The sequence below is a fragment of the Cervus elaphus genome, chromosome 23, assembly GCF_910594005.1.
Source record: "Cervus elaphus chromosome 23, mCerEla1.1, whole genome shotgun sequence".
Classification (NCBI taxonomy): Eukaryota; Metazoa; Chordata; class Mammalia; order Artiodactyla; family Cervidae; genus Cervus; species Cervus elaphus.
In genome coordinates this window covers 43490821-43514772 of record NC_057837.1, presented here as the reverse complement: position 1 = coordinate 43514772, position 23952 = coordinate 43490821, and the positions used below count along the sequence as shown (strand labels likewise).

The 23952-nt window shown below is 40.0% G+C and overlaps 1 pseudogene; it reads right to left on the bottom strand.

Annotated features, from left to right (window-relative positions):
• Nucleotides 1–57: 57 nt before the first annotated feature.
• LOC122681081 lies at nucleotides 58–22975 on the bottom strand (annotated as a pseudogene).
• Between the last annotated feature and the right edge of the window lie 977 nt (nucleotides 22976–23952).

Here is a 23952-nt window from a genome sequence, read left to right as displayed (position 1 = left end):
AATGGCATCATCGACTCCATGGACATGAGTTTGAGTAAACTCCAAGAGTTGGTGATGGACAAGGAGGCCTGGTGTGCTGTGATTCATGGGGTCGCAAAGAGTCGGACACAACTGAGTGAATGAACTGAACTGAAGGCATTCAAAAATAATCATAAATACCCCAGAATCAAAAGGCCACTCATGAGCCAAGTAAGTTGTTGACTCAGAAATGACCTATTTCCCTTAGTTTCCTGTTGGGCTGAACCCAGGACCAGGCCATGCCACGTCAGCTAGTGAAGGACAATCAGGATGTGGTACAAATCTGTGAATAGTGTGTGTGCTGTACTTGTCCAAGTAACCAGTCATGAATGCACAGAAGAGAGAGAAAAAGCATACAATAAAGAAAGGTGAAACAACAAAGCTAAAAAAAGAGAGAGAGAGGAAAAAAAGAGAGAAAAACATGAGCCATGAAACTGTTTTTGTTACTGTTTAGTCGCTAAGTCAAGATACCTCTACTGTGACCCAATGGACCCCACAGGTTTCTCTGTGCATGGTAGTCTCCAGGCAAGAATACCAGAGTGGACTGCCATTTCCTTTTCCAGTGGATCTTCCTAGATCAGGGATGCAACCCGTATCTCCTGCACTGTCAGGCAGATTCTTTACAACTGCCCTACCTGGGAAGCCTGATCCATGAAAGGAAGAAAAAAAATTGGCTCTGACTCTTCCTGACCAATCACAGGAGCCACACTTAGTGCACAGTGAGTGTCACACACTGTCCTGGGGAGGAGCTCCAGGTGGGCAAGAGGACACTGAACTCAGCTCCCCCAGAAGCACATTAGGGGGTCCCATCTCCTGAAAACACATGACACAAGCAGGAAGCCTCCTCCACACCAAGGCTGTAAAGAACCATCCCCATGGAGCTGGGTGGGAAGGGAAGAGAAGCCGTCATATGAGGACTGAGCCCACAGGAGGGCCCTAGATGAGGAGGATGGGCAGGGGCTCAGAGGTCCTCCCTGGAGAGACCCATACACACCACACATTGGGCACTGCAGCCCTGGGACGACCCCAGGAGGTCGCAGCCCCACAGCTGCTGTGAACTCGGGTGGACCCGCCAGAGACCCAGGAAGTTGACTCCTCTCCTGAGACACGCACCTACTCCTGTTCCTGCGACAGGCTGAGGAGGCAGTCGGACGTTGTCAAGGAGTCAGCCGGTTTACTGAGCAGCCCATGTGCCCCCTGCCCCATAGATGCCCCCTCAGTGCCTCTGGATCCAGTTTACTCCCCCCCAGGGCGAGGGCCACCCATGCTGGGCAGAGTGGGCAGTATGGGGTACAGAGCCAGCCCAGACCAGAAGGATGTCTGGACAGGTCAGGGTGGCCATCAGCTATCAGCGAGTGGCCCGAGGAGCAGTGTTCTGGAAATATCCTTCTCCATTTCCCTCACAGTAAAGTCCTTTAAAAGCCTATGTGACAAGGACTCCAGGCCCCACCAGCTGTCTGACTTGTCTTCAGCTCCTGTCTCCCCACCTCACTAAACTCCACCCACATCAGCCAACTTGCTGGCCCTTAAATGTTGCATGAACACTCTTCCTTCCTGGCAAAAGCGTTTTCTGTTCCAGAGAAACGCAGGAACCACTGTCTCTATCTTCAAGGCTGTTTTGTAGAAATGAAAATTTGTGTGGGATGAAGGGTAGTTGGTGTCTCTGCCTAATAGATGTACAGAAACGCGAGATGTTATGCAGAACTATCTCAACAGACACATACCCATTTCTAACACCTAAATTCTCCTGCTACCATTCATAGTCTCATCCTCCATGAGACTAACGACTCAAGAATTTATTTCACTTATTGACATTTCTTGATGAAACAATGTCTTTCTAAAGAATGTTCAATAAAGTTTTGCTGAATGGCCAATGAACGAACTCAAAATATGTAAGGATTCATCAAAATGCTAAGCATGGGCAGACAATTAAGAAATTACATAAATGAGTAAAATGTACTGCTTTACAGGAAGCAAAATACAACACCAATTTTTTAAAATCATTCTTTTAGCTTACCGAGATACTTATGCTAAGTTTCAAAAGAAATATACAACCTGTGGATTGAAGTTTAATTGTCTTTGGAGGTAAACAAATGCACATATTTGTCTAGGAAAATCACAGGGTAAATATACCAAAGGTAAGTATTTTAAATGGGTAAACACACCTGATGTTTATTTTCTATCTGTCCCTTCTATTTTCTATAATTTGGAGGTATTATTTTAATGATCAGAAGCAAGAGTTATTACTTGAAGTCTTTATTATTTCATAAACATTTTATTTTTAAAAAAGGAAAGGCAAGCTTTCAAAAGTTCAGACACTTCATTTAAGTACCTCCACCAAGTACAAAAGTCTTCACCACCCTAGACACAAGAAATTCTCGAAGAATCTCAGTGAGAGTTGAGAGTCAATATTCTCCAGAGAATGGATACTCAGGGTGACCAACACCATTGAAAGAGAAGGAGGAAGATTCACTTACTAAATCAGTCATATTGTCATAGAGCATTATTCTATGATGTGGTCAGGATGGGCTAAAACTCTCAATCTACAAACACATCCCTCCTTCTCCCCTGACAAGCACACACGCAGGTGTCTGCTCCATGTGCACACTGCACTTGCACATCCAATCCCAACATTCACATGTAACATTCACTTCACAGTGACAGGTAGTTTGACTCAGGTTACAATTTATATGAGACCACAAGACCTGGCAGTAACTGTAGCGATCATTTCAGACACAGGTGAAACTTCTGCCCCTAGATGATGAAAAGGTGCACAGTGAACAAATTAACTGCCCTTTTTCATACATCCATGGATAAGCAAATGAGTGCTCCAAAAATGCAGAGTGCCTGGAACCTGTCATTTCTTGGAGAGCTACTACAAGAACCTGAATAATCGTACAGCTCAAAGTGGGATTATTGTTTTCTTAATTTATATTGTATTAAAACACTTGTTACTCAGCAGTTAGTATTACTGCTGTTTTCCTTTTTTTCCATGTTTTTATTTTTCTTTCTGAATTTGTCCTTTTCAATTCATTATAAAGTACATGAGCAATTCCAAGTGCCAGGAGCTGTGCTGTGGACCCGAGCCCACAAAGATGAGTAAGTCTAGGCATTCACAGCCTAATGAAGAAGAACATAGAATTATACTTAAGCACCCCTAAGTACAGAAAAATAACCTTCCAACTTTTCTTTAATCATGGCTTTTCTCAGAAGCATTATACTGCTTTACAAGCAATAGGGACAGTTTTGAGATCCTTCATTAGACATAAAATCTTCATTTTGCCAATAGTTTGTATTCCCTTCTCTCTAAACTCCCTTCCAACTTCTCCCAGTTTGATCAGTCATCTGTCTCTTCAGTCTTGACATTCTCCTGCAGTAATTAGGCAGCTAGAATCCCATGCTAGAGACTAAGTCAAAGTACAGGAGGTAGGGACTCCGCAGTGGATGGATCACTGATGAACAAATACAACACAGGTGTGCGTCTTTACTCAAGAAAGCAGAAGACCCAGATGATCTTACCTGGGTGTGTCCTGCTAAGGACACAGCAGTCACTCACTGGAGGGTCAGTTAAGCTCATGATCTACTGGTAATTCAGCTTTGTGAGATAACAAGGATGAGGATGTGGGAGTTATAACAGGGAGAAAAGGCCAATTAAGAGGCCAATTTGAAAGAAATGGATGATGTTTTGGAGAAAAATGCAAAATCCACCAGACACTTAGGGGACAGGGTGGAAGCAGGCCCCCTGTGACTTCGTAGCACAGATGCACATTGGATTTCATGGGACCATTCTTCATAAAAAATATCAACAATACATTTTATAATTTTGTTAGACATAATATGAATGCCTTCTTCCCAGGTGGCTCAGTGGTTAAGGGTCCACCCACCAAGCAGGAGACCTGGGTTCGATCCCTAAGGTTGCAAGATCTGTTGGAGAAGGAAACGGCAATCCACTCCAGTATTACTGTCTGGGAAGTCCCAAGAACAGAGGAGCCTGCTGGGCTATAGAGCATGGGAGGGTAGAGAGTCATACAGGACTTAGAGATTAAACAAAAACAACAAAACATGAATGTAATGCATGATGGATTCATTATTATATACTTATTAAAAATATAATTATTTTTCCCTGATGTAAAAAGAATTAAAGATGAAATAAGTTCACAAGTCCCTGAAAGAATACTGGGCTGCAGACACTGTGCCATCTGTTTCCTGAGTCTCTTGGCCCTGAAAGGAAGCACACCAGGCATAGGGATCAGGGGCACAAAGTAGTGAATTCACTATGATGTGATCTCAGGATTTTATTGATGTGCTGTTCTGGGCTCCAATCACATTTCTGTTGTTCAGAGATGAACCCCTAGAGGAAAAGTCTGGTGTGAGGTCTGCAGGAAGCCCCTGGTTTACTCCCACGCTGAAAATCAGGACTGTCTTCCAAGAATTAAGCTTTAAAAAGCCTAGTTCCCCTACTGAACTGCCTGCTACAGAAAGTAACATATGTGTGAAACATCTGCAAATCACTTACGGTAGAAATTCATAGTATCTTCTATTTCCGTTGAGGCCATCAATTGCTTTCATGTCCTCTGGACTCAGTTCAAAGTCAAACACCTGGAAGAAAGGAAAGAACCAGGCTAACTCCCCCAAGAACTGGCTTCCCCCTGGGGACAAGAGGACTTTCCCACTGGATGGAGATAAGAAGAGGGGACAGGGAAGCTGTGTCTGTCCTCAGCTTCCAGGTGAAGAAGCCTGGGAGCCTCTGCTGAGTTCTCACCTCTCTTTCCCACACCTTCTCCTTCTCTGTCCATCTCATAAATGTTACAGTGCATCAGTCCCTTATCTTTCTAAATGAATCACTTGAGACAGAAAACAAACAAATTAAAATCTTCTTTTACCAAGCACGGTTGTTGGACATTTCTGACTCGATACCGAACCTGAGCTAACATTAGTCTGATTAACTCTCCCAACATACCCTAAGAGTAACAGCATTCAGCTGAAGCAGTGTCAGAAGGAGGCTCCTCCATGAAAGCCTATTCAAAAATCTGATATCAAGCTTACTCGTTACCTACAACTGAATCTAAAAAACTTTTTGTAAATGCCTTTGTGGAGAAAGTTGTGAAGTGTTTAAGACATTAGAGAACACCTAAGTAATTAAAAATTCATATCATAATTTTGAAACGGAAAGCTCAGTTTTATCAAGAAATTCATTTTCTCCAAAGTGATGTAGGGTTTCAGTGCAACATGAACCAAAGACTTAAGTACGTATTATTTTGTGGAATTCAGTAAAGTAATACTAAGTTTGAAACAAGAAATAGCTAGTCCAGAGCAGTCCAGATGGCCTTAAAGAAGAGGAATATACCATTCTGAAAAACAAGACGTATTTTATACTTTTGTAACAGAGTACACAAAACTGAATAGTTAAATATAAGGGAGAGGCCAGAAATGTATTTATGAACATTTGATATATGACAAAGTTGGCAGTGAAAATCTGTGGAAAATGTGGTCACTTAAATTTCCATTTAAATTTAAAAAAAAAAAAAATATATATATATATATATATATATATATATATATATATATATATATATATATGTCATCATTTTATATCATATTAGAAAATCAGTTCCAGATGTATTTCAGAGCTAAATTTGAATGCAAACACAAAAACAACTTTTCATGGGACCATGTAGTTGACTCTTGACTTGGCCTGACTTGCACTGGGCAGTGAAATTTGCCAGAAGAAATGGTGAGTTAGTTCTGAGCCTAGACATGAAGAGGACTTTTTCCCACTCCCTAGCTTGGGATCGTAATTGGGAAATTAAAAGATGCTTGCTCCTTGGAAGAAAAGCTATGACAAACCTAGACAGCTTCTTAAAAAGCAGAGACATCACTTTTCTGACACAGGTCTGTCTAGTCAAAGCTATGGTTTTTCCTCTAGTCATGTATGGATGTTACAGTTGGACTATAAAGAAAGCTGAACACCAAAGAATTTATGCTTTTGAACTGTGACATTGGAGAAGACTCTTGAGAGTCTCTTGAACTGTAAGGAGATCAAACTAGTCAATCATAAAGGAAATCATTCCTGAATATTCATTTGAAGGACTGATCCTGAAGCTGAAATTTCAATACTTTGGCCACCTTTTGCGAAGTCCTGACTCATTGGAAAAGACCCTGATGCTAAGAAAGATTGAAGGCAGGAGGAGAAGGGGATGACAGAGGATGACATGGTTGGATGGCATCACTAACTCGACGGACATGAATTTGAGTAAACTCCAGGAGTTGGTGATGGATAGGGAAGTCTGGCATGCTGCAGTCCATGGGGTTGCAGAGTCAGACCCAACTGAATTACTGAACTGACTGGCTTGGGATCATAAGGCTGTGCTGAGATAGTTGTCACAGTACAGCCAAATATATATGAAAAATATACTAAGAAGTGTGAAGGCTCCTCTGACAAGAGTCACATCCACCTGGTAAGCCTCTGAACTGCAAATGCACAAATGCACCAAGCCTAGAGGACAACAGCTTAGCTGAGTTCCAGCTGATTGTCAAACCACAGAATCAAGAGATGCAGAAATGATCTCTGCATTAAATCCTGAAACTGGGAAGATATTCCTGTACAGCTATTGTAAGGGTACAAATAATGGTCTCCTACACAGAAATCAAAACACAGACAGCTTAGCAAAAATAAGCACAGTCTAGACCAGGAACTTTGCAACAGCAGAAACTCAAGATTAAATGTGTGAAGTGAAACCTTATAGGATTCATGGAAATACAAAATAAATCAACAATTACTAGAGCTAATCAATAAATATAGTAAAGTTGCAGGATATAAAATTAACACACAGAAATCCCTTGCATTCCTATACACTAACAATGAGAAAACAGAAAGAGAAATTAAGGAAGCAATTCTATTCACCATTGCGAAGAAAAGAATAAAATACTTAGAAACAAATATACCTATAGAAACAAAAGACCTATTTATAGAAAACTATAAAACACTGATGAAAGAAATCAAAGATGGCACAAATAGATGTAGAAATGTACCATATTCATGGATCAGAAGAATCAATATAGTGAAAATGAGTATACTAGCCAAAGCAATCTATAGATTCAGTGCAATCCCTATCAAGCTACCAACGGTATTTTTCAGAGAACTAGAACAAATAATTTCATGATTTGGATGGAAATACCAAAAACCTTGAATAGCCAAAGCAATCTTGAGAAAGAAGAATGGAACTGGAGGAATAAACCTGCCTGACTCCAGGCTCTACTAGAAAGCCAAAGTCATCAAGACAGTATGGTACTGGCACAAAGACAGAAATATTGATCATGGAACAAAATAGAAAGCCCAGAGATAAATCCATGCACTTATGGACACCTTATCTTTGACAAAGGAGGCAAGAATATACAATGGAGAAAAGACAATCTCTTTAACTAGTGGTGCTGGGAAAGCTGGTCAACCACTTGTAAAAGAATGAAACTAAAAAAAAAAAAAGAATGAAACTAAAACACTTTCTAACACCGTACACAAAAGTAAATTCAAAATGGATTAAAGATCTTAACATAAAACCAGAAACTATAAAACTCCTAGAGGAAAATATAGGCAAAACATTCTCTGACATAAATCATAGCAGGATCCTCTATGACCTCCCAGAGTAATGGAAACAAAAGCAAAAATAAACAAATGGGACCTAATGAAACTTAAAAGCTTTTGCACAACAAAGGAAACTATAAGCAAGGTGAAAAGACAGACTTCAGAATGGGAGAAAATAATAGCAAATGAAACAACTGACAAATAATTAATCTCAAAAATACACAAGCAACTCCTGCAGCTCAATTCCAAAAAACTAAGTGACCCAATCAAAAAAATGGGCCAAAGAACTAAACAGGCATTTCTCCAAAGAAGACATACAGATGGCTAACAAACACATGAAAAGATGCTCAACATCACTCATTATCAGAGAAATGCAAAGCAAAACCACAATGAAATACCGCCTCATGCCTGTCAGAATGACTGCTATCCAAAAGTCTACAAACAATAAATGTTGGAGAGGGTGTGGAGAAAAGGGAACCCTCTTACACTGTTGGTGGGAATACAAACTAGTACAGCCACCATGGAGAACAGTGTGATGATTCCTTAAAAAACTGGAAATAGAACTGCCATATGGCCAGCAATCCCACTGCTGGGCATACACAGCGAGGAAGTCAGAATTGAAGAGACACATGTACCCCAATGTTCATCGCAGCACTGTTTAAAATAGCCAGGACATGGAAGCAACCTAGATGTCCATCAGTTGATGAATGGATAAGAAAGCTGTGGTATGTATACACAGTGGAATACTACTCGGCCTTTAAAAAGGATGCATTTGAATCATTTCTAATGAGGTGGATGAAACTGGAGCCTATTATACAGAGTGAAGTAAGTCAGAAAGAAAAACACCAATACAGTATACTAACGCCTATATATGGAATTTAGAAAGATGTTAGTGATGACTCTACATACGAGACAACAAAAGAGACACAGATGTAAAGAACAGTCTTTTGGACTCTGTGGGACAATGGGAGGGTGGGATGATTTGAGAGAACAGCATTGAAACATGTATATTATCATATGTGAAACAGATCACTAGTCCAGGTTCGATGCATGAGACAGAGTGCTCAGGCCTGGTGCACTGGGATGACCCTGAGGGATGGGATGGGGAGGGAGGTGGGAGAGGGGTTCAGGATGGGGCACACATGTATACCCATGGCTGATTCATGTCAATGTATGGCAAAAACCACTACAATATTGTAAAGTAATTAGCCTCCAACTAATAAAAATAAATGAAAAAAAAAAAATCATTCTCCACTTCTCTCAGAGTAAAGACCTCTCAAAAATCTTCATGACACATACCCCATGGTCCCACTGGCTCTCTGGCTTGTCTTCAACTCCTGTCTTCTTCCCTCACTTAACTCTACTCACATCAGCCAACTTTCTGGCCCTCAAATGTTACATGAACACTCTTCCTTCCTGGACTTCAGGTTTCCTGTTCCAGAGAAATGCAAGGAGCCACTGTATCTATGTTTCAAGGCTGTTTCTTGTACAAATGAAAAGTTGTGTGGGATGTAGGGTAGTTGGTGTCTCTGCCTAACAGATGTACAGAAATGTGAGGGATTGTGCAGAATTTTCTCAACAGGCACTTACCCATTTCAAACAGCTAAATTCTCCTGATGTCATTCACTGTCTCATCCCTCACTAGACTATAAATTCAAGAATTTCTCATTTAGTTAATATTTATTGATAAAACAATGTCTTACTAAAGAATGTTCAATAAAGTTTTGCTGAATGAATGAGTGAATGACAACCAATGAATGAATGGCAAAATATATAAGTACTTATCAAAATACTAAGCATAGGCAGACAAGTGAAAAATTAAATAAATGAATCAGATGTGCTGCTTTACAGTAAGCAAAATATAATACTGTATTTTTTAAATCATATTTGAGCTTCAGTTCAGTTCAGTTCAGTTACTCAGTCGTGTCCTACTCATTGTGACCCCATGAACTGCAGCACGCCAGGCTTCCCCGTCCATCACCAAGTCCCAGAGTTTACCCAAGCACGTGTCCACTGTGTTGGTGATGTCATCTAACCTTCTCATCCTCTGTCATCCCCTTCTCCTCCTGCCCTCAATCTTTCCCAACATCAGGGTCTTTGCAAATGAGTCAGCACTTTGCATCAGGTGGTTAAAATATTGGAGTTTCAGCCTCAACATCAGTCCTTCCAATGAACACCCAGGGCTGATTTCTTTTAGGATGGACTGGTTGGGTCTCCTTGCACTCCAAGGGACTCTCAAGAGTCTTCTCCAACACCTCAGTTCAAAAACATCAATTCTTCTGCACTCATCTTTCTTTATAGTCCAACTCTGACATCCATACATGACTACTGGGAAAACCATAGCCTTGACTAGATGGACCTTTGTTGACAAAGTAATGTCTCTGCTTTTTAATATGCTGACTAGGTTGGTCATTACTTTCCTTCCAAGGAGTAAACATCTTTTAATTTTAGCTTACCAAGATGATTATGCTCAGTTGAAAAGTATACAACCTGTAGATTGAAGATTATTTGTCTTTGTAAATAATCATGCACACAGATTTGTATAGGATTCTATAAAGAAAATGTACCAAAGTATTATGCAATGGTGAATTACAGCTTATCTTTATTTTCTATCATTTCTCTTTTACTTTCCAAATTTCCTGTAATTTTTTTAATTGGCAGAAAAAAGAGTATTCTTACTTTGAAGATTTAATTGTTTCATAAACTGTTTATTTTTTCACAAGGAAAGGCACTTTCAAAAGTTCAGACCCTTAATTCAAGCACCTTCGGCACTTACAAAAATCCTCTTCACAGCCCCAGAAGCAAAAATTTTTGAAGAACCACAGTTAGACCCAAGATTCAATATTCTTCAAGAAATGGATATTCAGGGTGACTGACACCACTGAAAGAGAAGGAGGAGGATTTGTTTATTAATTCTGTCATGTTGTCATAGAGAGCATTAACTCTGTGAGTGCAGTCAGGATGGGCTAAAATTCAAAATCTACAAACACATCCCTCCTTCTCCCCCAACAAACACACATCAGGTGTCTGCTCCATGTGTACATGGCACCTGCATGTCCAGTCCCAACATTCACATGTAATCGTCACTCCACAGTGACAGGTAATTTGACTCAGGTTACAATTTTAAGAAGGCACAAGGCCTGGGGCTGACTCTGGAGATCATTTCAGCCCCTTCATGGAACTTCTGTCCCTAGATGATGAGAAGGATGATAGCGAAGAAATTAGCTGCTCTTTTTCGCACATCCATGGATAAGCAGATGCTGAGCACTCCCAAAATTACAGACTGTCTCCATTAAGGAAATTCTAATCTATTGAAGAGATATCACAGTCACCTGAATAAGCATACAGCACAAATTGGCATTGATATTTTCTTAATTTATGATGTATTAAAACATTGGTTACTCAGTAATTAGTATAACTATTGTTTTCTTTTTTTTCCATGTTTCTACTTCTCTTTCTAAACTTGCCCTTTTCAATTCAATTCATTACAGAGTGCATTCTGAGTAATTCCAAATGCCAGAAGCTATGCTGTGACCTGAGCCCACAAAGAGGAATAAGTCTAGGCATTCACAGCCTAATGAAGCAGAAGATAGAATTATATGTAAAGTCTTTAAGGACAGAAAAGTAAGTTTCCACCTTTTTTTCATTTATCATACATTTTATCAGAATTGTAATATAGTTTTACAAACAATAGGGAGAGTTTTGAGATTTTTCCCTTCAAACAAAATTTTTGCTCTACCAATAATCTGCATTCCCTCCTCTCTAAACCCCCTTCCAAATTTCCCTTCTGTCTCTTAAATCCTGACATTCTCCTGCAGTAATGAGGCAGCTGGAATTCTATGTTAGTGACTAAGTCAAAGTCAAACAAATGGGGGCTCCCCAGGGGATGGACTTCTGCTGGACAAAGGTTAAATTGCAGTGAGTCTTGACTCAAGAAACCAGAGAGATCCAGATGATCTTACCTGGGTGTGTCCTGCTAAGGACACAGCAGTCACTCACTGGAGGGTCAGTTAAGTTCATGATCTACTGGTGATTCAGCTTTGTGAGATAACAAGGATGAGGATATGGGAATTGTAATAGGGAAAAAAGATCAATGAAGAGATTAATTTGAAAGAAATGGATTGTGTCTTGGAGAAGAAATGCCCATAAGGGAGAAAATCCACCAGACCCTTAGGAGATGGGGTGGAAGCAGGCCCGTGTGATTTCTCAAAACTGTTGCAGGTTGGCCTTTGTGGGACCTTCCTTCATAAAAAAGTATCAACAAGATGTTTTATCATTGTGCTAGGAATAACATGAATGGGGGCTTCCCAGGTGGTCAGTGTAAAGGATCCACCAGCCAAGTAGGAGACATGGGTTCAGTGATTGGCAAGATAACTTGGAGAAGAAAATGGCAACTCACTCCAGTATTCCTGCCTGGGAAATCCCATGGACCCTGGAGCCTAGCAGGCTGCAGTCTGTAGGTCCCAAGAGTTGGACACAATTAAGCAACTAAACAAGAACAACAAAACATGAATGTAATCCAGAAAGGATTCATTATTTTACAGTTTTTATTAATATAACCATTTTATCCTGATGTAAGAAGAATTAAACATGTTTGCAGGTCCCTGTAAGAATAGTGGGCTGCTGGCACTGTGCCCTGTGTTTACTGGGTCCCTCGGCCCTGAGAGGAGGTGCACCAGGCACAGGGATTAGGGCACAAAGTAGTGAAATCACCACGATGTCAACTCTGAGGATTTTACTGAAGGGCTGTCCGAGGTCCCAATCATTTCTGTTGGTCAGAGACAGAGACCAGGAGGAAACCTCTGGTTTGAGGTCTGCAGAAGACTCTGGTTGGCTCCTATGCTAGAATCAGGACTGTCTTCCTAGACTCAAGCTTTTAAAAAGCTTAGTTGCCCTGTTGTTCTGCCTGCTAAAGGAAAAAAAAAAAAAAAAAACATGTGTGTGAAACATCTACAAGTCACTTATGGTAGAAATTCATAATATCTTATATTTCTATTGATGCCATCAATTGCTTTCATGTCTTCTGGAGTCAGTTCAAAGTCAAACACCTGGAAGGAAAGAAGAATCACATTTACCTCTCCCCCAAGAAGACAGCCTCCCCCTGGGGACTGGAGGACTTTCCAGCTGCATGGGGACAGAAGAGGGGATGGAAAGCTATGTCTGTCCTCAGCTTCCAGGTGAACAAGCCTGGGACCCTCTGTTGAGTTCTCACCTCTCCTTGCCACACCTTCTCCTTCTCTCTCTGCCTCACAAACATTACAGTGCATCAGTCCCTTATCTTCCTAAATGAATCAATTCACACAGAAAACAAATGTACTAAAATGCCCTTTTGTCTTTGGACACTCCTGACTCGACATCTGCACCTGAACAAACATTAGACCACTTTACTCTCCTCAACACACCCTAAGTGTGACAGTATTGAACTGAAGCCACGTGGGTAGGAGGCTTCCCTGCAAAAGCCTATCCAAGAACCTGATATCAAACTTACTCATTATCTATGAATAAATCTAAAAGAAACTTTATGTAAATGCCTTTGTAGATAAAGTTATGAAGAGTTTAAGCATTAAAGAACACCTAAAATGTTAAAAATTCACATTGTAATCATGAAATGGTTAGCTCAGTTTCTCAGTAAAGAAATTTGTTTTCTCCGAAGTGATCTAGTATTTCAGTGCAACATCAATCAAAGACTGGCATACATATTCTCTTGTAGAAGTCAGTAAGGTGATACCAAATTTTAAATAAAAGAACTAATAAAAAGCAGCCAAGACATTCTTAAAGAAGAATTTACCATCTGAAAATCAGACTTATTTTATAATTTAATAACACAGTACAGAAAACCGAATAGTTAAATAGTAGAAAGAGGCCAAAAATGTACTTATAGGTTCTCTATATATGACAGAGTTGACAATGAAAATCTGTGGAAAATATGGACTTTTTTTTTTTATTCAGTTCCTAAGTCATATCCAATTCTTTATGACACAGTGGACTGTGGCAAGGAGGCTTCCCTGTTCATCACCAACTCACAGAGTTTGCTCAAACTCATGTCCATTGAATTGGTGATGCCATCCAACTATCTCATCCTCTATCTCCCCCTTTTCCTCCTGCCCTCAATCTTTCCCAGCATCAGGGTCTTTTCAAATAACTCAGCTCTTCGCATCAGGTGGCCAAAGTATTAGAGCTTCAGCTTCAACATCCGTCCTTCCAATGAATATTCAAGGTTGATTTCCTTTAGGAGAGATTGATTTGATATCCTTGCTGTCTTAGATTTCCATTTAAATAAACAAACATATATGTAACCATTTATATATTATATTGGAAAACCAGTTCTAGGTATATTGCAGGGCCAAATTTGAATGGAAACACAGAAACAATTTTTTAGGGGACCATACACTTGACCCTGATTTAGATGAACATGTAACTGCATTCAGCAGTGAAATTTGTCAGAATTGATGACAATTCTGAGTATAGAAATGAGGAATACTTTTTTTTCATTCACTGACTATGGATCATAGTACTATGCTGATGTGATAACCAGGTTAGTTGACCACAGTCTAGCCAAATATATATGTAAACCTACATGGAGAAGCGTGCAGGCTCCTCTGACAAGAGTCATGCTGCTGCTACTGCTGCTGCTAAGACGCTTCAGTCATGTCCAACTCTGTGCAACCCCACAGATGGCAGCCCACCAGGCTCCCCCATCCCTGGGATTCTCCAGGCAAGAACACTGGAGTGGGTTGCCATTTCATTCTCCAATGCATGAAAGTGAAAAATGAAAGTGAAGTCGCTCAGTCATGTCTGACTCTTAGTGACCCCATGGACTGCAGCCCACCAGGCTCCTCCGCCCATGGGATTTTCCATGCAAGAGTACTGGAGTGGGGTGCCATTGCTTTCTCTGGACAAGTGTCATATCCACCTGCTAAAGCAGAACTGCTGAGCTGCTCTGCACTGAGCTGCAAATGCATGAGTGAGATGAGCTAAGAGGACAGCAACTGAGCTGAGTTCAGGCTGATTGTCAAAACACAGAATCAAGAGACACAGAAATGATCTCTGCATTAAATCCTGAAAGTGGGGAGAGTGTCCTGTATAGGCGTGACTAAGGGTACAGTAACAGTCTCCTACAAATAAATCAAGAGTGAAACAACCTAGCTAAAGTGGACAAAGACTTGAAGAGGAGCTTTGCAAAGAGAGAAACTCAAGAAGATTAAATGTATAAAGATGAAACCCTATAATATTCAGGGAAATGCAAAATAAAACCACAATGGCTTGGGGGTTAAAGATTGCTGCCATAATTTTTGTGCCCCCAAATTTACAAGTTGATGGTGTTAGAAATGGAGCCTTTTAAAGGTCATGATAGTAGAGTTCTCACAAATGAGATTTTAAAATAGTATATTCATATAAGAGACTCGGGAGAGTTCTGTTGCCCCCTCCATGATATTAAGATGCAAAGAGAAGCCTGTGACCTGGATGAGGGCCCTCACCCGACCACACAGGAATCCTGACTCAGATCTCCAGCTTCAAAACTGTGAGAAATAAATTTCAATTTTTCTCAGGCACTCAATCTGATTTTGTTTGAGCAGTTCAAATGGTCTAAAAAAATCACATAATGCAATTTCATCAACTGAGAACAAAGAAAATAAGATGTCATTTGCATGAGATGACAGAATAAATGGCTGACATAACTCTGAAACTAAAATATCTATTTTCTGTCCAACCTGAACCCTCTCCAGCCATGCCGCCTCTCCTGTTGCCACATCAGGAGGAGAAAATCACCAGGAACACACACAACACATTCATGCACGGAGAAGAACAGGTAACTTGTCTTGATTCAAGGAAAGTCTTGAGAGACAGACAAAGAATGACTCTCGTGAAGGATATTCCTTAGGAGCCCTCTGCCCACAGCCACACTCATCACCTGCATGTTCTCTTTGATCCGCTTCTTGTTGTAACTCTTGGCCAGAACCACAACCCCACGTTGTATCTGGTAACGAAGGGCAACCAGAGCTGGGGTTTGCTTGTGCTTATTGGCAATGGCACAAAGAACCAGGTCCTCCAAGAGAACGGGCAGGTGCCAGGTTCACCCTGGAAGGAAATTCAGAAATGCTGAGGAGCTGAGACTAAGTACTCAGTTTGTGAGTAGTTTTACCAAACAGACCAAGTATGTCCACTCTATACCAGTGCTTCTCAAAGTGCGGTCCATGCACCAAGATCATCAGCATTACCAGGGATCTTATTAGAAATACAAATTCCCAGCTTAAATGTAGACACACTGAATCAGAACCTCAACTGTGGCACCTCCCAATCTGTTTTTACAAAGTTCTGCAAGTCATTTGAATGCATGTTTGAGTGAGACCAGAAGTGCCAGACTCGTGTATTTTTTTTTTCTTTTTTAATTCTCATTTGCTGTTTTTCTCTATTCATGGCTCTAAAGTTTGTACAATGGCATGAAAAGAAATAGTGATGGAAAAAGACTGGGAAATGTTTTTATTTAATTGTCACTTTTCACAGATATTGATACAAGTTGAATAGTTCAAAATATAGAACTATTCATTTCATCATTCTTTATATTATGCAATTTTCTATAGATGTTACAAAAATGGTTCATATTGAATTTTTTTTCATGATAGTTACATATTATTATCCCAATTTTAGATAAAAGATATGTGAGGTTTAGACATCTATTTTTAGAAACATATTCATTGTTTAATAAGTAAGTAAATCATGATATAAGCTTGTGTCTCTGGTCTCAACTGGGGGATTATGTATGGATTTTAATGCAGACATTTGTTATTGATGGGTCAACACTCTAATACAACATAGAAAAATTGGCTGGGTGATGGGAAGATAAAAGAGAAGGATTCATTCCATCCCTCCCCGCCATCCCCTGTGCCTATCAGTTATCTGAATAATATATGATTTAAATTATTTTATCTAAATAAACTCCTTGTTGTCTTCATTAGGGTTCAATGCCATTCTTTTAGTCATTGGGATCCCAGAGCAGCATAGGCAACAAGAACAATATCATGTGACTTGCAGAAATCTAACAGTTTCCTTTGGTTGAGATAAGGGTGACATTCCACCTGAAGAATGTCAACAGAGAAGAGTGTCAGATTATATGGAAAGGTATCATTAATGTAACAGAAAAAGATGTAAGCTGTTAATATCAACACCAAGAGAGAAATAGAGAAAATTGTGTCTATACAGTTAATTTTATGATAGACATGGATGGGAAAACCAGTCTAAGACTGAATAATCAAAAGATAGGCTCTACATTTGAGTAAATGTTTCTGAGTAAATATTTCATGTAATGTTAGCATCACCATGAGCCTTTAAATTAACCCTCTAACCTGGATGATTTCCATCATCTCCAGCACATTTTTCTCTTCTGTGCTCCCAGTTGAGATTCATAAATGCTGAGACACCAAGATTTTGGATTCAGCCAACAGAACCCCACACGAATGCTTAACACGCATCTCAGCTGATTTGTCTCTTTATTACTTCCCATTCCAGGTTTTTTTTTAATTAATTTATTTTTTGCTGAAGAATGATTGCTTTACAGAATTTTGCTGGTTTCTGTCAAACCTCAATATGAATCAATTCCAGGTTTTCATGGTCTTCCTTCATGCTTGCAGTTTGCTCCAAGTCACTTTCACCCTCCATCTGGTCATCCTTCCATCTCAGGGAAATGCCTCTTTCCTCTAGTTCTGGATTCTACCCACAATTTACCAGGAAGCCCTCCACACCTATCCACCCAGGCTTTATCAGAGATATCGTTATGGATTTCTTTCACAAAGTCCAGACAGAGGCTCTGCTCTCTAGAATCCTTTGACCCACAAAGGTCGGATGAACAGGAGGAGAGGACAGACAGACATCAGGCTCCAGGGCAGAAGGAGGTTGTGAAGAGCAGGAGGGAGAGGAGCTAAGCTGCTCACCTGGTTGCAGACGGACTTGTACTTGAGCCCTGGCTTGTTCAGGATCTTCTCCAGCTGCTTGTGGTTGAAGTTGGACACCCCGATAGACTTTGTCAGCACTGCGTCCTTATACTTCTTCAGGGCCTGGGAGGGAAGGGTGGTGAGCAGTCACTCGGAATGGGCAATAGAACAAGAATAAAAGCTGGAAAAAAATCTGTAAAAAGTGTCATGCAGCAAGAATTAGCATTGATTATCAAGAAGGAAAGAGGGGAAGAATGGCATGACACAAAAAGAAGAATTGCCATCTCCTCCTTGGAAAACCCTGGAGAACACATATCACATGGAAGGAAATAAATATCTGCCTCACTGTCCCAGATTCTCCTCCTCTGTTCCTCTCTGTGAACATTTCAGCAATGGTTTCCTCCCCAAAACCCCAGCATCATATCCCTTAGAGTTCATGAACTGCTGAGTCTGACGGCCCACAGCCCATTCTCACAGGCAGAAGAATTGATGGAGGTTCCCTCTCTCCTGGCTCTTCCTCTGACTCTCTACTCTTGGAACTCACCTCCCATGTGTGTCAGAGATCCACTGAGTCAGCTATTGGTTTTCCATTTTCATCTTTTGGAAATAATTCTTCCCTTGGCTGGAATAGAAGCAGTCATTTTAAACATGTCACAAAATAATTTCTCCACATTTAGCAAGGCTTCCAGGCACCAGGGGTTAAACCTACATGAGGTCGGTTTACAACTTTCTAGATACTAATATTTGCAAAGTGATTGCATATGGAGATGTAAGCAAGGTCTTTAGGAGGGAGGCTTATTCTACTTTTTTATACTCAATACGTGTTGTAATAAGTACAATTTTTCTAGGTCCTAAAAAGGACTTCAAGTGACTTCTGTTAATTTTGTCTGTTCTTGTCTTCCCTCTTTTGAAATATCTCTGATCTGAGAATGGCAGTAAGTTACATGGCTTTATTTCCAGAATAAAAATTTCAAACTTGACCTGGACTAGATAATCGGATTTCCTTTTCCCTCTGAGCATCAGACGCCCTAGGGCAGGCACATGAACCAGAAAGACTCTCCTTAAGTTGGTACAGAATGTGGAAGATCAAGGTCTCAAAGATCAATGGTCTTTGAGACCATTGTGGAAGATCAAGGGTCTCAAATGGTCATGGCCATGAACCTTGAGCTGCCCCAAGGTCATATTTGCCACCAGTGGAAAATTTTCAGTAAAAAATAAGCAAACCATGAGCAACATCCTGATAAGGAATAGAAATCAGTAGAAATTAGGAGATATTTCTGATGAGTACTGCGAATCCCCAAGCTGTCTGTGGCTATGACTTGTCATCTACATAGTCCACTAAGCTATCGTGCATCAGATGGTTGGAGCTGCTTTTTGAAACTTGAAATCAAGAGTTATCAGTAAACCATTCTTAACAGCTAAGTGCCATCTACAAACCTCATCATGCAGTCAGGCAAGAGAGGAGGCAATCTCTCCCAAGTCCTTATAAAGGAACAAAGTTTAGATGCATCCAAAGTAGCACCACCAAATATGCTCAAATTGAAAGTGTGAAAGTCAAGATAAACTCATCATGTTCAATATAAGGCAGTGTCATGCTTACCATGGCTGCACAAAACTCTTGGTTCATGAAATTTCCAGAGATCCAGGAGTCATATTCAGGACTGTGTGCAGAACTGGCCTGCTTCTACTTCCTCACGTTTTTCTGGCAGAGACTCTCAGATTATTAACTCCTTTCTCTGGGAGGCATATAAGAGTTTCAAAGAAACTCAGTAAAAAGATGATCACAAATTATTGTTTGGGAGATTCTACTCTAGTGTAATCGCCCCTTTGACCTACTAAGAAAAATCTTAATTTAACCATCCATGCAAGTTGATGCGCAAGAAATAAAATTGATGCGATCACACATATTTCCAATCTTCACAGCCAGTGGAAAATGAATAATGTAGAGATTGACATAGTCCAGTTGAAGAGTTTTCAGTGACTTTTACAAGGCTGGTCGGACCAACTCTTGTTGAAGGGAAGTTAACCAAAGCTGTAGAGATTAAAGAATGGAAGTTTTATTAATAATATTTCAGGTAATTTTTTTTTTCCTTACTGTGAGGCTTGTGGGATATTACTTCCCTGACCAAGGATCAAATCTGGGCTCATGGCATTAAAGCACCAAGTCTTAACCACTGAACCACCATGGAATTCTAATACTTTAGGAATTTACCAATAAGCATAGATCACCAAACAAATGATCCTATTATATAATTGTCACCTTGGCACAATCACTTGCATACATGTTCACACACAACATGCATAGCACCTTTGAAGTGTAGAATATGTCTTCTCTCTTCACAGTGCCATCCGCAATCTTGCTTCAATGGCCTGGCCAAATTGCTCTTCATTTTGGTACACATGAGCACAGTCAATAATGGCAGAACCCGACCTCTATAGCGAATTGGGTGACTTCCTGAGCTTCACTCTTAGCAGTCTTCATAAACGAAAATGTTGAATACCCACATGATTAAGAGATTGCTAAGGTACAAGCCTTGATCTTCCCAAGGATCGACTTTTCTTTGTGCCTTTGGTTAGTTCTATATGTGTGGCGATGAACCCGTGATAGTTTCCCTGAACATTCCTGGTGAGTTATTCCATGGACACCCAGGAATCCTTCAACCCTAGGCAACCAGTGGTTGATTACTGACCTCAGAGGACCCAAGAACACCTCCAGATCCAGTGATTTGCTGTTAGAAGCCAAAAGACTCAGCTTAAGTTGTAGTCATGGGTAGCATTTATGGTAAAAACAGCAAGAAACCAAGTGAAAGCACTTGAGACCTCTGTCTACCAGTGAAACTACACAGAATATACCAAATAAAACTATATCCATTCAAGGTGTACAAAGTGATGTTCTCATATAAGAATCCATAGTTAATAATCACCACAATCGAGCTAGGTAACAGCTCCATCACCTCCCATAGCTAACTATTAAGGTTGTTTGTAAGAAGACTTAAAATCTAATCTAACAAAACCTCAAGTTATAGCACATTATCTTTAACTATAGTCACTGTGCTATAGTCATCAGTTGCTCAGGCTTATTCATCCTATAACTGAAGGTCCATACCATTGACCAACATCTTTCCATTTTTCCCAGCATGGACACCAGCTTCTGGTCACCATTTCTCTATTCTCTGCTTCTACAAGTTCCACTTTTAGAGAATCCACCTATAAAGATATTATGTAGTATTTGTCTCTATTTCTGGCTTATTTCACTTAGCTTAATGGTCTCCCAGTTCATCTGTGTGGTTACAAACAGCAGGATTATTTTGTTTATAATGCTGAATAAATGTTCCCTTTCTTTTTTTTTTTTTTTTTTTTTTAGAAATTTGCTTTATTTGTGAAACCTACTTCCAAATTACTTTTATGTATTTTAAAAAGTCATAAAGAGCATCCAAGAGAAAAACATATACAGTTTCCATAGGAATAAGGACAAAAAAATGGGGTTGATGACTGCCCCGAACAATATTTCCTAAAGGAAAAAAATGCAATATTTAACTTCTCCTTTTTTGAGGCAGGGTAAGTGAACTACACACATCATAAATAAAATTTTCTTACTTTACAAGGAGGAAGGACTGTGATCCTGTTTTTGATGCATATTAAATACAAAAATCAACTGTTCTGACCAAGATGAGGGAAAATACATTATTCTTCAACACTTGAGCTCATGCAATGAAATCCAAAGGTCTGTTGAATCCACCTTTTCAATTCATGTACTGCCTATACTTTCTCTTCTGAGACACATTTATGGCATAGGCATTTACAGAGCCATCCACCTTTTTCCCTTCTGTGGAGTCAAAGGAGGCAAATCCCATTAACTTCATCATTTCTATTTCTTCCTCTGTTTTGCCCTCTAAGTCTTCCTCAGTTATCTGACGGTCTTTGGTCTTTGTCTCTCTCTCTCTCCTCTCTCTCTCTTTTTCATTTATTTATATTATTTGGAGGCTAATCATTTTACAACATTGTAGTGGTTTTTGCCATATATTAATAAGAATCTTTGTTTCTTTTGTTTCGTTCTTTTCCTCATCTCTTCTTTCTTTCAGTGGAGAAGGGGAAGGAGATGTGGATCTATGTCGTCTTGGGGACCTGGAACGCCTTCTGTGTGGGGAGCGAGAGCAGCTTCTTCTCCGATCTCGCTCCCGGGAAGGGGACCTTTCTCGGCACCTGCGTTCTTTCCCGGGATGTGGACTGGGACTGTCTCCCCTACCTCCGTGGGGTGCGGATGCGGCTGCGACCCACTTGGAATCCTTCTCCAGTACAAGTCCTCCATTTCTTGTTATGTGATTCAGAATCTGTCCTATTCCAAGGAGACAGATATTTGGTCTAACTTCCCTCTGTTGTGTCTGCTCCTGGTTTTTCTTAAATGCTCGGACATTTGGGGATGTACTGAGCCATGAACCAGGGAATTTCATTGACAGCCTGGACCCTTCCCTGCCCTCACCTCCTGAGTACTACAAAGTCCTGTCTTTTGTTTCCAAAATGTCTCTGGATATTTCTATCTGTTTTATAGATGAAAAAAACTGAGACTCATAGTTTAAGGACCAGTCCTTTGTGACAATTACATGCTCTAAAGACAAGACAGCCAACTTTCTGCCTTCCCGTCTAGACTTGTCCACTAGCCCCACTTATGCCCAAGCACTTCAGACTATACTTTAATAGAAACACACAATGAAACCCAAGAATACATTGCAAAACCTGGCTTGTAAGACTGTAGTTTATCTCTTCAGTGATATCCCCTCAGTTATATCCTCCTCCCCACTCAAATGATACTATAATACCCATCAGAAGAAGTTTCCAAGCAGAAAGAGAAGTACAGGGGAAAACGTAGCTGGAGTGTTTCTGCCCTGGCACTGAGCAGGTATCCCACAGTAGAAAAGCAATTCTCTCGCATTATTTTTCAGTCCCCTTATCTTCAGGAACTTCCACCTCAAATGTTTCTCTGGATCATGTCTTTTTGGCAGAAGGAAAGTGTTCTGGAACTCATGAAACATACAGAGAAACTCCACCATTGCAACCCCCCTCAAAGCAAAGCAGCTGACAGTCAGTGATCTTGATCACCAAGTCTCACCTCTTCTGCCAAACTGGGAAAGAGATGGAAACTGGAGGGGAACCCAGAGTAATCTGCAGGTGAGCACAGCCTCAGACTTTGATGCAGAGTGGAGACTGGATGCTCTCTCCTCTGTTATAGGCCATGGTTCTAGCCTGGTTAATGAACCAAATGACCCTCCTAGTGTCACATGGGGACTCAAGACTTGAGACACCACATTCCTTTCACTCATGTTATATCCATGATTTTTATATCTCAAACCCCAAACCCTTACTCTTACCTCTGAGGTGCATAGGTTCCAAATCCCAGGACAGGAATGAAGTGGCCATCATTAAGCTTCATTTGCCTTTTGGAATCCATTGCCTGTTTCTCCTCTGAGTAAGCAGACTGATTTTTTTTTCTTCTTAACTCACAGTTATAAATAACAGGAAGGTAACACCCAGCTGCAAGATCCAATGTTAGCTGATATGTTGTAGGAGGAGCATGACTAAACCAGTGCCCATAGAGTAAGAAGAGAATTGAAATCAGTTAACTTGTTTAATTTTTTAAATCAATATAACTTTAAGTATCAAATAATGATGAGACGTGCTGAACAATTATTAATCATTACTTGCACAAGAAACTCTACACAGTAATCTTTTTTATTTTTCTATTATGAAGCCAATCTCAATCAAACATCAGTTGAAACAACTACCTTACAGTAAAAACACACACATACAAAAGTGTTTAATAAGGAGTTTTCAAAATTCTATCCCTTAATAAATAATTAAAACCTCAAAAGAACATATATTTCCTTTTTCACATTTCCCACCAGCGAAATTATTTTGCTTTACAGATCTTAACAGTGGTGAAATCCTAAAGAGGATACCAAAACCAGACATTTAGCAAAGTCCTTATTGGAGGTTAACTATTAATAGCTTTAGGACACCATATGCAATCTGCAAACAGACTTTGAGTGCTTAAACCTTGTCCTTATTTATATAACTTTTAGAGTACTCTCATAATGTAACTGATACATATTTTGCATATTTCACTTAACTTACTATCTTATTCAGCATTATTCATAAAAGAAAAACCTATAAACAACTTAAATTATAACAAATTCAGAAAGAGTAAGGGAAATTATCATGCAATGCTACATGGTTATATTGTGAGGTCAAAAGTTTAATATGTACTATGATGCCAGCAAAATGCTGAGCTAGGAGGACTAATTTCTCCCAAGGAAAGATGAGAAAAGAGAGAGAAAGCAGCTGAAAAACCTCATAGGAGTTCTGGAGAACAGTCATACTAAGATCTACAGCAACAAAGTAAATAGGCAATTAGGAAAAATTCAGAAC